Here is a 17304-nt window from a genome sequence, read left to right as displayed (position 1 = left end):
TTTGGGGGAGTTTAGAGTTCTCAAAATGTATCGGTAAAAAGAAATCAGATATGAAGGGCCACTTTTAGTAGGCTGTCCTCTTTAGGTAACGGAGTTGTAAAAGATCTTTGAGCAGGACTGATAGGATCAGAACTGCACTTCAGAAAGAAAACACAGTTCCTGCACGCTGGCCCCTTCGTTCGATAAGTGGACCAAAAAATGAAGTTTCCTGGATGCCTGTTATAATAATTCCATTCATACTGCCTGCTTTGTAAACAGGTCCAAATTACATATAATGGTTCTTGCTCACATAGTCAAAACAGTGAGAGTTCTTAACATCTCTCGCCCAAGCAATGATCCACAGACTTGTTCTCCTTCCATTCTTTGGCTCTGCCATCTCTGACACCTGGGTTCCGAGTTCACCATACCAAGCATATAAAAGCATTCAAAGGGGAAAGAGAGTGCAGAATGCACCTGTTTCTTAAATTCTCCGATGACCTGTTTCAATTCCATTGGGAGACACAGGGTTCCCCCTAGAAGCCTGGGGATGAGGAATATAGTCCCTGACTGGGCAGCCACTTTCATCTCTGACTAACTATGGAAGGGAAGCACGAATTTTGGTGAGAAGTCTATTAACACCTGAGTGAGGGAAGAAACGCTTATTTACCCTTCAGCAATAACTTCTCAAAGTAGTCTAGCACCTCATTTTGAAGCTTGGTTGAGGAATGAATGTTATGAGCAAATGAGGTTTAAAATAACATAAAAAGCAAGGTTCCTTTTGGCACCAACTCATATTTGTCTAAGTTATTTTTTGAAGGTTCGAAATTGATTCTATACTTCCCCACCTAAGTGAACAGAGCTTAAGCTAATTTAAGCTTTTCTTGATGTCTTAGAATCTCTATTATGCATGTCACTTACCATAATGCAGCGTGTTGTATACCGATGGCTTTAGAGAGGAGTGGAAATGTTTGTTCCTGCTCTGAATGCCTCCAGAATTCTGGGCTGTTCTGCAAAGTTTCCTCTTTAACTGTTCTGGCTGCCTAAGAATTTTCACAGTCACTGTGTCATCTCGATGCCTCTTATTTTGGTTTTCTAATGTTTTCTGTCTTCCTGCCATTTTTGTTTTCTACTACTCCCTCCCCTCCATAGGCTTTCCTTTTTTCCCTTTACTCTTTAATCGTCTTTTTTTTTTCAATCCTTCCTCTTCAACTCTGTTTTGCCTGTTAAGGCAAAAGGTCTTGCTCATGCTTGGGAGTGGGATTAACTTAGGTGCCAACACGGGGTGTGCAATAGAAACTCTATGACCTTGAGCAATTTAACCTCCAACCTCTGTTTCCTCAGATATGAACCAAGGTTGTCATATAGACCTTATTGGTTTACCTTAGGGTTAATTCAGATAATAATATTAATAACATAAAACGTTTCTCTGTAAACATTGGTAACCATTATTATTGTCATTTGGGCACTTAAAACCTGGTTTTCATGGGCACCCTGAGTAGACATGAAAACAACCCACAGGACTCCAGGGAGTGAAAATTCAGGAACAGATGGAAAAAGAGTCAGAAAATAGGACACATTTCCACAGAGTGGATGACTATAGCCATGAATCAGGATTCCTGAAAGTCTGCGAGGAGTTATGGATCTACTTATGTGATTGAGCGTGATCTAAAGAAAAATCTAATATAAATGAATGAAGCCAAAAAGAGGAATAGCAAGTAAAAAAGAAAAGTGGGTAAAAGTCTTCCAAATTTCTAAAAATAATAACAAACACCTTTATAAACAAAACCAGCACTTCTTTCTGCCTCCATCCACTCCCAGGCCTCCTGAAGGAGCTAGGATGCCTATTGCTAGGAATCAGCTTCCTTATATCCCTGCCTGAGTTCAGGTGTAGCCAAGGAGTGAAGGTAGCTGCATACTGGGCAGCCTGCCCAAGAGGTTCCATGACACAGACAGTAGGTCCTTAATAACTATGTGTGGAGAAAATGAAATGGGAAAAAAAGAAAAAATGTGATTTTTTTTTTTTTACTAATACAAAGAAAGTCATTCTAGGGCCCAGAAGAGGCATCATGTTTAGCAAATGAAAGCAGATGGCAAAGTACCTCCCTACTACATCACGGCTAATGTCCATCGATGGTCAGTAAATGAGTAGACTGTGCTTGCATCCATAATCCTGTTCCTAGCCTCATGCTCTATTTATTTAACTAATGACTGCCTCACTGGTAGCTCATCACGATGGTGTTTACTGAGCTTGGCAAAGTGAAAAATTATGATTTTGTTTACTCATGTGTTTCCAGCTAGGGTGCTGAGCTGTTATCCGGGCTGCTGAGGACTGGTCCTATATTCTCAGAGCACCTAAAGTAGCGGTTCAGTAAACAAACCATCAGCTTGAATCAAAGTGTCAACACTGACACAGTCTGGTTATACTTGCTACTTGGCAGTAGTCAGTCTCCACAACCTCAAATAATGATTCATTTGGGAAACTTTTCTATGCTTGGATAATAAAGAGAGTAGAAGTAAGGTTTCAGTGTGATTAGTTTAGTTTGTACTACTCAGCCTTCGATGAGAAAAATGAGTATTTGTCCCAAATCAAATATTCTCTTTTGAACGAGTTGTTTCTTGGTCTACACTTGGGCATGTCAAATGGAAATGGAAACCCAAACAGAAGGCTGGGAGAGAGGCTATGGGTCTGAACCAATTTAGTTACTTGGGCAGCAAATATTTAGCAAACACTTACTATATGTTAGGTCCCAGGGATATTGTGGAGACCTGTGTTTGGCGACCCAACAGAGACATGAATCCAGTTCTTAAGAACCTTGCCATTTTGTGGGGAAGAGAGACCTTGAATCAGTAATTGCAGATGTGATAAAATTATAAGGGGAGAAACAGGATACTAAGCTAGCTTTGAAGTTTAGGGAAAGTTCTCTGAGGAAATTTTGCTTTGAATGAGTGATGGAGCTGCAAAGTCCAGCAAAGTCTGTGTTACTGAGTGTGGAGAGCCATAAGAGGGTGGCCAACTCAAGACTTGGCAAGGTATCAGGAACTGGTAAGCCCCTGGAAGGACCTCATTCTGAAAGTAACAGGAGGCCATCTACACTAATCCACACTAATAAAAGAGTAATATGCAAACTGACCATACCTTTGTGATGCCCACCAGCCAATCAGGAATGAGTGTGCAAATTAACCCAACAAATGTGGCAGATTGATTTGCATACACAGGAGCCAAGTGGGAGGGGCGGGTCGCAGGCATTTCATACCACTTCAGCTGCTCGGGCCTCTGGGCAGCATAGAAAGGCAAAAAGGTGGCTCCAACTGGAGTGAGGGTGGTGCCTGCAGCCAGGGGAAGGAAGGCCCATTTTTGCACGAATCTTCATGCATCAGACCTCTAGTTTAGGGATAATAAGCAAAAGCATTTCCTAATTAGATGTACATTTTAGAGAGACCATTCTACCTGGTGTGGAGAATAGATAGAAAGTAGATGTAAGAGGACTGCCTAGGAGGTGTGGCTGTGACTGGGTGAGATGCTGGATTGAACCAGGGGTAGGTCAAGGGGAATCAAAGTACAGATAGATAAAAATTAGCAAATTCAACAGAGATAGCAGGCTCCCTCCATGAGTGATTGAACACGAGGGGTAACACTTTATTCAGAAGGGTTCTTTTAGTATCTGTAATAATTAAGCTATGATAGTCATCATAGTTACTCCTTATTATGTGTCTATCATGGCCATTTTACAGATGCGAAAACTGAGGTTGAGAGTAAGAAAATACCAACCAACAAATAACTGAACTGAGATTTGAACAAATAACTGAATTGAGATTTGAACTCAAGTCTGACTCCCAAGACAGTGCTTTTGCCATCTTAACTCTACAAATATAATGTTCTGTTCAATTCTATATTTTTCTCACTTACTTAACTGAAACCTTTGCTTCCACTCCCAATCACCCATTTAATTCAGCTATATGTGGAACTTCTAAGCTCTCATAATTCACTTGCCTTTGACCATAATTTTTAGTTATCTTTCCAGTTTGGGCCATACCGTATATATCTTAGGGCCTTTTCAAATGTGGCAGAAGCCAGCTTTGTGGAATTAGGCCTGTCTGGCAGCATTAAATATCACCTCGCTCTAATGAAAATGCATCTTTTTGTTTGTTTTAATGAGCGCAGGGGGCCTTTACATCTCATCTCCTCCTGGAGGAGGTAATTGCCTGTAAGTGACCTTTGAAGGAAATCACCTCAGGGAGTCATTGGAAAGGCTGTGAGGTGAGCCGGTGTGTAACATCAACCACTGCACTAGCATCGCAGAGAAGAAATGGGCTCTGGAAACAGGTTTGTCTCACTGACAACTCATCCACGCCTGTTTTGGATAAGGAAAAATTACCTACTTCTTGCCAAAAAAGTGAAGCAGTGAGGTATTAAGATATTTCTTTATCTCTTGGGCACTGGGATATGCCATGGGTATATCATGATCCCTGCCCCACAGCACTCATGTTTTAGTGGTTAGGACAGATAAGAAAGAAAGAAAAGTGTAAATCGTTAGAGGTTATGATGTGAAGAAAATAAACAGGATCATGACAGATGATTAATGTGTGCCTCCACATCCTTACCTGGTAAATTAAGGAAAATGGTAGAACCTGCCTCTCAAAGCTATTTTCAGGATTTAGGTTAGATGAGGCATGCATAGTACTTAGAACAGTGCCTGGCACATTATTGTCCGTATTATTAGTGGTTAATATCTTTGTGGTTTCATAGGTGGGGAAGACCCATTTCAATTAGGGCAGTCAAGGAGGGTCTGCTGGAGGAGAAGGCTTTTAATCTGACACCTAAGAGATGAGAAGGGGCCAAGCATGTGAATAACTGGGGAAGCAAAGGCCAGAGACAAAAGAAGGAGCACCCGGTCTCTCTCAGGAGCAGAGCGGAGATTGGTGGTTAATGGAGCAGGAGAATGGAGAGTAGAAAGAGTGGAGGGGCACAAGACAGGAAAGACTCTAACCAGGTAAAGAATTAGGATTTTATTCTTCAAGCAGGATAGGGGAATGGCATGCTTCCTGCTTTAAATCTCACTCTGGCAGCTGTGCAGAGACTGAACTGTAAGGGTGAAAGCCAAGAGACCAGGAAGCAGCATTGGTGGGTGGCAGTATATTCGTTTCCCAGAGCTCCCAGAACAAATTACCACAAGCCGGGTGTCTTAAAACAACAAAAGTGTATTCCCTTATAATTCTGGAGGCCAGAATCTGAAATTGAGGTTTTTGGCAGGGACGTGCTCTTTCTGAAAGCTCTAAGGGAGAATTCTACCTTACATCTTCCAGCTTCTGTGGTTGCTGGCAGTCCTCAGTGCTCCTTGGCCAGCAGACACATCACTCCAATCTCTGGCTCTATCATCAATGGTTTCTCCCCCGTGTGGCACTGTGTCTCTGAGTCTCCTTCTAAAAGGATGCCAGTGATTGGATTTAGGGCCCACGTTGATCCAATATGACCTCATCTTGATTTACATCTTAATTACATCTGCAAAAAGCCTTTCTCCAAATAAGGTCATATGCATAGGTGCTTGGGTTTAGGACTTCAACATTTCTTTTGAAGGGAGAACATGATTTAACCCACAATGATCAGGAAGGTACTGACGAGGCACAACTCCGAGGGGTTGTGTTGGCTGGAGAGAAGCAGTTATAGCTCAACTGCTGGAGCAAGAACAGCCCCCAGCCATGCATAGAGGCATTCAACATCTTCCCTCTCATAGGGGGTTGAAATGCTCTACAGCTTATTCCAAACTAGAGACCTGGTACACAAAATTCATGCACTAAAGGGGGGTGTCCCTCAGCCCAGCCTGCCCCCTCTCACAGTTCTGGAGCCCTCAGGGGATGTCCTACTAATGGCTTAAGCCCACGCCCCACAGTCTGGCCTGGCAGCTCGGAGCAGGCGCCCCTGTGTGTTGTGTCTCCACTCTGGCCCGCCCCCAGCCCCAGCCTCCCTGCAGCTGCTGGGGCTGGGGACTGCACACAGTCCCTTCCTGCCCCTCTGTGCACGCAGCTTCTCCTGAGCCGGTCGTGATGCAGCCTCCTCCTGAGCCAGCTGTGACACCTTAAGGTGTCCTGGCTAATTTGCATATTACTTCTTTATATAGGTATATAGATAGATAAGCTTATTCCAAATAAGCAGGCTGGTGCAACAGAGGCAGAGAGCCCTGCTGAGCATGGCTTGACAAGTATGAATGTTTCTTCTTATTTATCTGTCTTCACCATAATATTTCCATTTGTAGATCCATCTTAAGGGCACTATTAATTCATGATTCCCCTTTAGTGAGTACCCAGTGACTTTGAACTGTCTATGGACATAGTGGATTTTCTTAGGTATCTACAAGTGAGGAAACCTGGGCTTATCCTAGGTGCTACTCTTAGCATATGACTTTGAGCAAGTCACATAAACTCCCTGAATTTCTTCAGCTTCTTCCTTTGCAAAATGGGGATACTGGCCTAGTCTAGGGGTTCTTGGCCTGGAGGATACATCAGAATCACCTTTAGGACTTGTTAAAACCCATATTGCTGAGACCCACCTCAGAACATTGGATTCAGAAGGTTAGGGTGGGGCTGAGGATTTGCATTTCTAGCAAGTTCCTAACTTCCTTGTTGCTGCTGATCTGGGAACCATAGTGTTAGAATTATTGGCAGAGATAATCTCTGAGATTTCAGCCAGTAAAGATATTCTGTAATTCCAAGAAACTCATTTCAATATAATTAACTAGGTAAAGTGAATATTCTAACTTCAGCTATCAAAATCTGTTTCTTTCCTGATTTTATTGAGGTATAATTGACACATGAAATTGTATATATTTAAAGTGAATAATGTAATGACTTGATATACATAAACATTGTGAAATGATCACCATAATCAAATTAATTAATATAGTTATCCCTCATATTATTACTGTGTGTATGTGTGTGTGTATGTGTTGATGAGAATGCTCAAGATCTACTCCTTAGCAAATTTCAAGTAACTATAGTCACCATTCTGTATATTAGATCCCCAGAACTTATTTATCTTATAAATGAGTGTTTGAACCTGTTGACCAACAACTTCCTATTTTGCTTACCCCTGGCCCTGGCAACCACCATTATACTCTCTTTCTATGAGTTTGACTTTTTAAAATACATTTTTTTAGATTTTGTAAGTCACGTAGACGACACAGTATTTGTCTTTCTCTATCTGGCTTATTTCACTTAGCATAATGTCCTCCAAGTTCATCCAGGTTGTCATAAATTGCAGAATTTCCTTATTTTTTTATGGCTGAATGCTATTTAATGGCATATATGTGGCACATTTTCCTTATCCTTTCATCCATAAGTGAGCACTTAGATTGTTTCTGTATCTTGGCTATTGTGGGAAATGCTGCATTGATATTGGGAGTGAAGATATCTCTCCAAAATTCTGATTTTGTTTCCTTCAGATATGTACTCAGAAGTGGGATTGCTGGGTCATATGGAAAATAAATTTTACAAAATATGACTTAAAAATATGACCCAGCCATTGCTTACCTTATTTTACTTTGGATTTACCTCTCCTTACAAGTGTGTTGATTAAGTGGCTCCTCTTTCTCTCTATTCTCCTTAGACCATCCACGCTCCTCCAGCTACTGGGCTCTGTACATATAAGATTCTGCAGAAATCAGCAGAATGTTGACCCAGAGTTCAACAGAAGCACTTAACCCTGGTGTGAATTATTTAAGGCAGAAATGGGATTATAATAGATGGAATTAGAAATTTGAAAACTAATGGCATAGATAAGCCCAGGAAAAGATACTCAACTCCATTAGCCATTAGGAAAATGCAAATCAAAAGCACAATGAGAACTTCCTTTCATCCATTAGAATGGTTATAATAAAATAGAGAGACAATGGTAAATGTTGATGAGCCTGTAGAGAAATTGGAACCCTTATTTATACAGTGCAGATGGGAGTGTAAAATGGTGTAGCCACTTTGAAAAGCAATTTGGCAACATCCCCAAATGTTAAACAGAGTTGTCATAGGTGACCCAATAATTTCACTTCTAGATATGCTAAGTGAAAAAGCCAGACCCAAGAGACTAAATGATTCTGTTTATATAAAATGTCCAGAAATGGCCAATCTGTAGAGAAATATATATATATATATATATATATATATTAGTTGTTGCCTATGGCTGGCCTTGGGAATAGATAATGACTATATATGGGCATGAGGTTTCTTTTCAGGGTGATAGAAATGTTCTAGAATTAGATTGTGGTAATGGCTGCACAATTCTGTAAATATACTAAAAAGGATTGAATTTATGTTTTATATATCAACAAAGTTATTAAAAAGACACTTGGAAAATAGAATGTAATTAAGTAAATAAAAAGAAAACGAATGTGGTTTCCTGGGCCTCTCATTGAAGGTCACCTAATGTTGAAGGTGGTAATGACATATGCAGGACATTCCTTCAGGAAACATCAATCTAGTTACCCAGACAGAAAATATCAGACACTGGTTACTAGAAGACAGTGATACTTAAATACAATGAATACATCTCTTTCATATCTTCATGTGCTAAGCAATGTGGTGAGTTCTATATGCCTTTTCTTTTTTCCCCCCAGTTTTTTGCCCTTTACTTTCATTTCCCCCTGCACCCAATCCCAGTCCACTCTTCCCTCTGACTATCACCATGCTGTTGCCTGTGTCTGTGGGTTATACATATAGAACCTTTATCCAGTTCCCCCTCTTGCCTTCTCTCTGACACATGTCAGTCTGGTGCATATGTCCATGCCTCTGTTTCTATTTTGTTCATCAGTTTATTTTGTTGATCAGAGTCCACATGTAAGTGAGATTACTATATGGTATTTCTCTTTCTCGGACTGGATTATTTTACTTAGCCTAATAATCTTCAGGTCCATCCATGCTATAGCAAAAGGTAAGAGGTCCTTCCTTTTTTATTGCTGCATAGTATTCCATTGTGTAAATGTACCACAGCTTTTTTTTATCCTCTACTGATGGGCACTTGGGCTGTTTCCAAATCTTAGCTATTGTAAATAATGCTACTGTGAACATAGGGGTGCATATATTCTTTTGAATTGGTGTTCGGGATTCCTCAGTTGTCATGTCTTTCCATTCATCCATTTATTCAAAAGTATTTCTTGAAGTTCTTCTTTGTGATAGGCACTATTCCTGGTGTTGAAGATACAGTGTGGCTAAGAAAGGCTCTTTCATGGACCCTCCATTCTAATAAAAGAGAAATCCTATACTACTAAACATTAAAGACATAAGCCATCAGTAAGAGTATGGAGGTAGTGGTACATGAGTTTAACGAAATAAATCTGGATAATGGAGAGAAGGGCAGGATATAGGAAAGGTGGGGCAGTGTGGATTAAAGGGTCAGGGAGGCCTACCTGGGAATACTTGAAGAATGTGAAGGAGCAGTCATGCAAAGATCAGGAGAAGAGTGACCTTGGGAGGAGCAGAGTGGGAGGATAACTATAATAATATGACTCACATCCAACAGCAGGCAATGGAGAAATGGGGGATTCTGTACAAGGTGAAGCCGGAGAGATAGACAGGATAGAAACTGCATGTCTTGAGGACTACAATAAAGAGTTTGACTTAGAGTCTGGCTTCTCATTCCCAATGCAACAGGAAGCCACTGGAGGATTTAAGCAGTTGAGTGACGTGATCTGATTTATATATTAAAGGGCACCCCAGGAGACAGAAGAGAGAGAGGGAAGAAGTGTTAGGAGTTTGCAGCAAGAGCCTCAAGAGAGATTGTGCTGGCTTAGATGAAACTGGTGGCAGCAGGGATGGTAAGAAATGGTAGGATTTGGGTTATATGTAGGAGAACAGATACAACAGGATTGGATGACTTGTAGGGGGTAGAGAAAGAGAGGTATCAAGCATGATCCTTGAATTCTGTCTTGAGCAACTGGGTGGAAGGAATGCCATTAAATTCCATGGTAAACCTTCCCTTTGAGGTGGGCTTGATGATGTTTAAATTACAGATGAAGAAACTGAGGCTCAGAAAAGCTAAGCCACTTGGCCCAAAATTATCCACCTAAGGAGCAGAAGATGCAGGTTCAAAGCCAGTAACTCCAAATGCTAGATTTTAAACACCCATGGAGCACTTCGTCCTTAGCCAGCTGGGAGATGGAAAGCACGGAGGTGGCATTGCATGGAGAGCTGAGGACATCTTGGCAGTCAAGGCTAGTGGGTGGGCTTGTCATTGAACAAGAGGAAAAGGAACAGCTTAGAAGGGTAGCATTTTCCTCGTGAATTGCATTACATCATCAGAGTGGCTTATACCCAGTGTCGGGCTGAACCGAGACTGACAGCTAATAAAAGCCCAGTAATTACAGGAAAACATCAGATTGGAAAGTACAGAGAGTCTCGAAACACCTGAAGCTATTTCATATATCTTATGTTTGCTCCAGACCAACAGGCAGCTCCCAGGGCAAGACTGGTCTCATTACTGAGCTAATGGACATTGTGCTCCGAGGTACCTTTCCCTCTCCACATAAATCAGAATTTTGAAAAGTGAAGCCTGAGATTGCCAGGCTGCAAATGTTTGCAGGGACATCACCGCGTGTTTCAGGTGTCGAGTTAAATTTGACGTGGCCGGGTCTGTTCTGTTAGGAAAAGCCCCAGAGGCCTCGGCTGGGTCACAGGGAGGAGTCCGTCTGCTCTTGCTCTCGGGCTGTGACTGATTCTCCGGGTGTGCTTTGTCAGGCAGGGATTGCTGCTGTCCCCACCGCCCAAAGGAATAAGCTGTGATGAAAGCTGTCATGCTCCCCTATTCCCTGAATATTTTTGGGGGGAGGGGTAGTGGCGAGGGGGTGGGGATAGTGGAAGAAGAGTCTCATTCAAACATTTTAAAACATTCACAAGCCCTCACTAAGTTGCAGACACTGTCCCAGGTACCAGGATAATGACAAATGCTCACACATTATTATAATGACAGCAGAGCCCTAGCCGGTTTGGCTCGGTGGATAGAGCGTCCGCCTGTGGACAGAAGGGTCCCAGGTTTGATTCCAGTCAAGGGCACATGCCGGGGTTGCAGGCTCGATCCCCAGTGAGGGGCATGGAGGCAGCCGATCAATGATTTTTTCTCATCATTGATATTTCTATCTCTCTCCCTCTCCCTTCCTCTCTGAAATCAATAATATATATATATATATATATATATATATATATATATATATATATATATATATATATATATATGACAGCAGAAGTAAAGTGGAAAGCTTTGTGTTGGCATGTGTGTGTATGTGTGTGTGTGTGTGTGTGTGTGTGTACCCCCGCATTCCCTCTAGAGAGCCAGCCCGCCTGCCTCCGAAGGGCTCCTGTCCCGCAGGCTCTGGGGCCTGGCCTGAAGCTCCGAGATCAGTGGGCTGGAGGGCAGTTACTCCTCTGTGTGCTGTAGATTTTCCTGGGCATTTTTCACCTCACAACAGCTCTAATGACCTTGGCATCGAGCTCTTACTGGGGATTAATAACTGGCTGGGCTTAATGGCCCTTACTGTGTCCTGGGCCATTTTCTCAGCCAGCCATTAATTCCAAGCAGTTCCCCAGGCTCTGGCCATTACGGCTCCCTGGGCCGAGTGGCTGCCCTGAGGCAAATGGCAGGAGCCTTCTTCTCTGCAGAGACTCCCACAGTGACTCCCCCTTCTCCGCCCTATGACATTAACACAAAGGGCTGGGTCTGTAGGCAAGTCGCTAGTGAGGGCACCACGTTGGGTCTTCTTTTTATGTCTCAGGAACTAGGTTTTCTCAGAGGACAGAGAAGGCAAGAGGTTAGGTTTCACTCACTCATTTATCGATCCATCTACCTATTCAACATTAACGGGGTGATTTTTGTGGGTCAGATACCAAGATTAAAGTGACCTAATATGGGTGCTCATGATTCCTACCGAAGGATGGAACACCTCATCCAACGGGTGTTTAAGGGAAATGTCACCAGGAATCATGGAGGCTGGCTACTGTGAGGAGGAGTCAGAGAGGAGGCCTTGCTGGGCAGTGAGTTCACTGGACAGCCCCTCCCCTCCTTGGAGTTTTATCTCCTAGGCTGCCTAGCGGAGCCCAAAGCTCACATTCCCGTGCTCCACTGAGTGACACGAGCCAGCACGTGAATGCTCAAGGGGAGATCATGCAAAAACCGGCGAGGAATCTTAACTCACCAAAACACAAGTAGTTCCACCCATGTCATTAAGACGCTAAGGATTACAAAGGTACTGAGAGGAGCAGGATCTTGGCTCTCTCCAAGGACAGCATCGCACCCCGAGAAACGGTCACACAATATAATTTGTAATCATTCTGCCTCTCAAGACATCATTAGTCCCTCCAAATGCAGAAAACAGACTTCATTTCCTCCTTTGGAAGTGATTCAGCCTTTGGCACATGCTCTTGTCAGCTGCAGGAAGTGTAACATTATGTTTAGAACCATTATTGTCATTTTATTGGCACCCTTACCAAAAAACACTTAAGGCATAATTCAGACTTTTTTTTTTTTTTTTTTTTTTTTTTTTTTTTTTTTTTGTTCGCACTGTTTGGTGCATCTGCACAACTCAGAGAGTGGGTATTGGTGCCCAAGGTAATCAATACTAGAAGCTAAGGCAGATGAGCAGGCATCATGAGGGAGGGCTTCTGGGAGTGGGTGGACCCCAGTGTGTTTGTGATGCCCACTAATCACAGAGGGTCAGTGTGGCACAGGCAGGAGCCTTGGCCTTCCTTGGAAGGGTCCTCAGCTGAAGCCACATGGGTTCAGGGTAAAGGAAGAGACAGAAGACCTTGGAATCCCCATAAGGTGACACGGATTTCACTTGCCAACCAGCCTGTGATCTGAGAGTTTCAACAGAATAATTAATCATGGGAGAAAGATGCTGGGACCCTTCTTCAGATTGTTTTCTCCTATAAAAGTCAGCACAATGTCTTGAAATTATAAATCAAACTGGGAAATTCAGGATGATAATTCTAGGTGAGTCTGATGAGGAAAAGCAGGTCCCAATGCTCTTCAGGTCCAGTGGAATGAAATCTTACAAAGTATCCTTATTAAGCAAATCTAAGCTGCGTAGCACCTCAGGAGTGTATTAAGTGCTAGAGAAATGTCTTTTAAGTGAATGAACAAATGAAGGTCATTTGGTCACAAGTATCTAGTTGGTCCTCTTTTTGTTTTACAGGAGAGAAGGTCAAGTCCTTGATTTGTGATAAAGTCTGCTTTCGACCCTGGGTTTTCTGTGCCTAATCATCAATGAGATGCATGCTATTTACAGATGCCCCTGTCATCTTTGTAGGATCCTTTGAGTGGGCTTCTCCATGAGTAGAGGTTTCTTGAGATGTAGAATTTTTAATGCTAAAACCCAAACAACCTCTAACAAACCAGTTGAGTTGGTCACCTTAAGTGTCAGAGTCTGTCCTGGGGATCTGTCTTAGGGATCTGTCCTGCTCCAACATCAAACCTCCATCAGCCCTCAGCAGCCAGTCTTCAGCTTCTGCTTCCTTATATCCAACCACAATCAAACTCTGATACCTCTGTTCAACTGAGACTATTTTGGTCAAGGCCACCAAATCCAAAGAACACTTTCCAAGTCTGGTTTCACTTGTCCTATCAAGTTTTATGACACCATTGAGCACTACCTCTTTTTAAAAATTAACTCATCTGTACAGAGAGGGCTGACCCCTGCACCCACACATGGAGGTTAAATAGTACTTTTTAAACAATGAATGGGTTAACAATGAGATCCAGGAAGAAATCAAAAATTAACTGGAGACCAGTGAAAATGAACACACAACAAACCATAATCTGTGGGACACAGTGAAAGCAGTCCTGAGAGGGAAGTTCTTAGCATTACAAGCCTACCTCAAGAAGCAAGAAAACTATCCAATAAACAATATAGCCCCAAACCTAAACGAACTAGAAAAAGAACAACAAACAAAGCCAGTGTAAGAAGAAGGAAGAAAATAATAAGGACCATAGTGGAAATAAATGTCATAGCCACTAAGAAACAATACAAAAGATCAATGAAACCAAGAACTGGTTCTTTGAAAAAGATAAACAAGATTGACAAACCTTTAACCAGACTCACCAAGAAAAAAGAGAGGGGACTCAAATAAGTAAAATCAGAAATGAAAGAAAAGAAATAACAACTAACACCACAGAAATACAAAGGGACATAAGAAAATACTATGAACAATTATATGCCAATAAATTGGACAACCTGTGTGAAATGGACAAATTCATAAAACATACAATCTTCCAAAAGTGAATCAGGAAAAATCAGAAAATCTGTGTAGAACAATTACACTAATGAAATTGAAGCAGTGATAAGAAAAAACAAAACTCACAGAAAACAAAAGTCCTACATCAGATGTCTTTATGAATTTTACCAAATATTCAAAGAATTAACACCTATCCTTCTCAAACAATTCCAAAAAAATTAAAGAGAAGGGAAGACTCCCAAGCTCATTTTAAAGAGCCAGCATTATCCTAATTCCAAAACTAGATGAAGACACTACACAGAAAGAAAATTATAGATCAATCTGATGAACATGGGTGCTAAAATCCTCAACAAAATATTAACAAATCAAATCCAGCAATATGCTGAAAAGATCATACACCATGATCAAATGAAATTTATTCTGGGAATATAAAGTTGGTACCATGTTTGCAAGTTAATAAACATGATATGTCACAAATAAAATTAAGGATGAAAATTACATGATTATATCAGTAGATGCAGAAAAAGAATTTGATAAAATCCAGCACCCACTCATGATAAAAAAAAAAAAAGCCAAGTTATAATTTAACATAATAAAGGCCATGTATGACAAACCCACAGTCAACATCATACTCAATGAGCAAAAAAATAACAGTGTTTCCCTTAAGATCAGGAATAAGATAAGAATGTCTGCTTGCACCACTCTTATTCAACACTAGAGGCCCAGTGCAAAAATTCGTGCACAAGTGGGGTCCCTCAGCATAGCTAGCAATCAAGGACTATGGGGGGGGGGGTGTTAGCTGGCATGGGGGAGGGCCTGTGGGAGTTTGGCTGGCCCAGGGGGAGGGGCCACAGAAGGTTGGCCAGCCACAGGGGGTTGGCTGTGGGAGTGCACTGACCAGCAGAAGGCAGCTCTTGAGGTAAGTGTCTGCCCCCTGGTGGTCAGTGTGCATCATAGCGATTGGTCTTTCCAGTTGTTCTGGTTGTTCAGTCCTAAAGGTTGCTTATGTTTTTATATATAGATTGTATGGAACCTCTTGCCACAACAATCAGATAAGACGGGAAAAAAATTCTTCCAAATTAGAAAGGAGATAGTAAAACTGTCATTATTTGCATATGGCATGATACTGTATATATTAAATCCTCAGGACTCCACCAAAAACTACTAGAACTGATAAATGAATTTGGTAAAGTAGCAGGATACAAAATTAATATTCAGAAATCAGTTGCATTTTAATACACCAATAATGAACTATTAGAAAGAGAAATTAAGAAAACAATCCCATTTATCTTTGCAAAAATAAATAATGTACCCAGGAATAATTTTAACCAAGGAGGTTAAAGACCTGTGGTCAAAAAAACCATAGGAAACTAAAGAAAGAAATTGAAGAGATACAAACAAGTGGAAGCATATATTGTGTTCTTGGATAGGAAGAATTAACATTATTAAAATACCCATACTATCCAGAGACATCTATAGATTCAAGGTAATTTCTATTAAAATACCAGTAGCATATCTCAGGGATCTAGAACTAATATTCCAAAAATTAGCAAAGCCTAGAGCCTGGGGTCAGGGCTAGCTCTCTTTCCCTCTCTGTCACCAATTTAAAAGAGAATGGTAAGAATGAAAATGCTGATGAGTTAACAGCAGGGCGTGAAAGGGAGGAGATGGAGATGACAGCCTTCAGGGACAGGGCATCTCCTGGTGTCAATAGAGGGTTGCAGTCACTTTACAGGCAAGGATACCAAACTCAGAGATGTTAAGAAATTTGCCCAAAGATGCAGAACTAGCAGGTAATGGAGTCACACTTTCAAACCCAGGTATTTCTGGATCCAGAGTTACCTCATAATTGGAGAACAGACTATCCCACAAATTACTGTGACACTAGCTTGAATGCTCTTGATTCACCTTATTGGAGGTTAAGTGTTTATCGATATTCTTGGATGCTGTACAAATATGTTTATCCATAAGAAACATCTAAGAATAGCCTGGGGGAAAACATGCAAATTGTAATTCCTAAGATGCTATGATTTTGGAATGACGTTTTGCCCCATTTTAAGGGTAGAGGGAGAGAAATTGAGTTGGCCCATTTTTAAAAATGTAGAGAGCCCGGAGCTCAGAGTCACAGACCTCACCCGGTGAACACGCGTGTGCCCTGTGGAAGCCCTGGCTACACCGTGCCCACTGGAGACAGCTGCAACGGTGATGCTCGTTTCAACACCCCGAGCCAATGATTTGCTTTCTGAACAACCTGTGTGCTGACAAATTAAACATTCCCCTGCTCGTGTTTAATGAGAAACATCTCTCAGTTGCTGTTTGAAGATAATGTAATTAGGGCCCGAGGCCAAGGCCAGTGAGTGCGCAAGAAAAATGACAATCAAGAAGGTTCGGAAGGGAAGTTGCATTGTTAGGTTTTCCCGGGAGCTTCGGCCCTTCTTCCCTGTCGGCTTTGAACAGGATACACTGACACCCTGTACGGTCTCAGGAAGTCGGATCCAATTTAGTGCAGCATGTAGTTAGTCTTGCCTTTACCCGGGGAGTTTCCTGAGCCAGAGCTCTGTCTTCCGAGAACCTCACTGTGGGGGGGCTCACGGGATAGGTCCAGCCTTGTCTTCACCTGTTAGTAAGGGGACCAGACATCCTGCTTTTTGGCGGGACAGTCCTGATTTCTAACAATTTGTCCCACGTCCCAAGGCGTTTTTAAAAAGTCCTGATTTTTCAAAATAGTGAATGTCCCACCAAAAGCGGGACGTCTGGTCACCTTACCTATTAGCCATGGGACTTCGGCAAGCCACTAATCTCAAGCCTCTTTTTTTATTTTTCTTTTTTTTTTTTTTCATCTTTAACCAAGGATAGTTAATACCCCCATGTCACCTTGATATTATTAAGATACAGCATTAGATTGAGCCATTTGGAACAGCCACTATTTGACCTGTAAAAATAGCCATTGCAGGGAGTTGAGCCTGATCCTCACCATAGGACCTGGTACAGCAATCGTTCAACAAGTGGTAGCCGCTATTGGGATTATCAGCCCAAACAGAGCACGTTGTAGGCACTCAGTAAGTCAGTACTAATCACTTTGGATTTATAATTGACACGTGGGCTTATACAATGGAGATT

At 41.9% G+C, this 17304-nt stretch overlaps 1 protein-coding gene across 1 annotated transcript in view; it reads left to right on the top strand.

Annotated features, from left to right (window-relative positions):
* Nucleotides 1-17304, top strand: part of ST6GALNAC5 (ST6 N-acetylgalactosaminide alpha-2,6-sialyltransferase 5) — a 158274-nt gene that overhangs the window by 115740 nt on the left and 25230 nt on the right. The gene's annotated exons all lie outside the window — the stretch shown is intronic.

Source organism: Pipistrellus hanaki (genome assembly GCF_964339955.1).
Source record: "Pipistrellus hanaki genome assembly, chromosome: 2".
NCBI lineage: Eukaryota > Metazoa > Chordata > Mammalia > Chiroptera > Vespertilionidae > Pipistrellus > Pipistrellus hanaki.
Note: the sequence above shows the minus strand (reverse complement) of the source record. Positions and strands in the feature narration are given on the sequence as shown.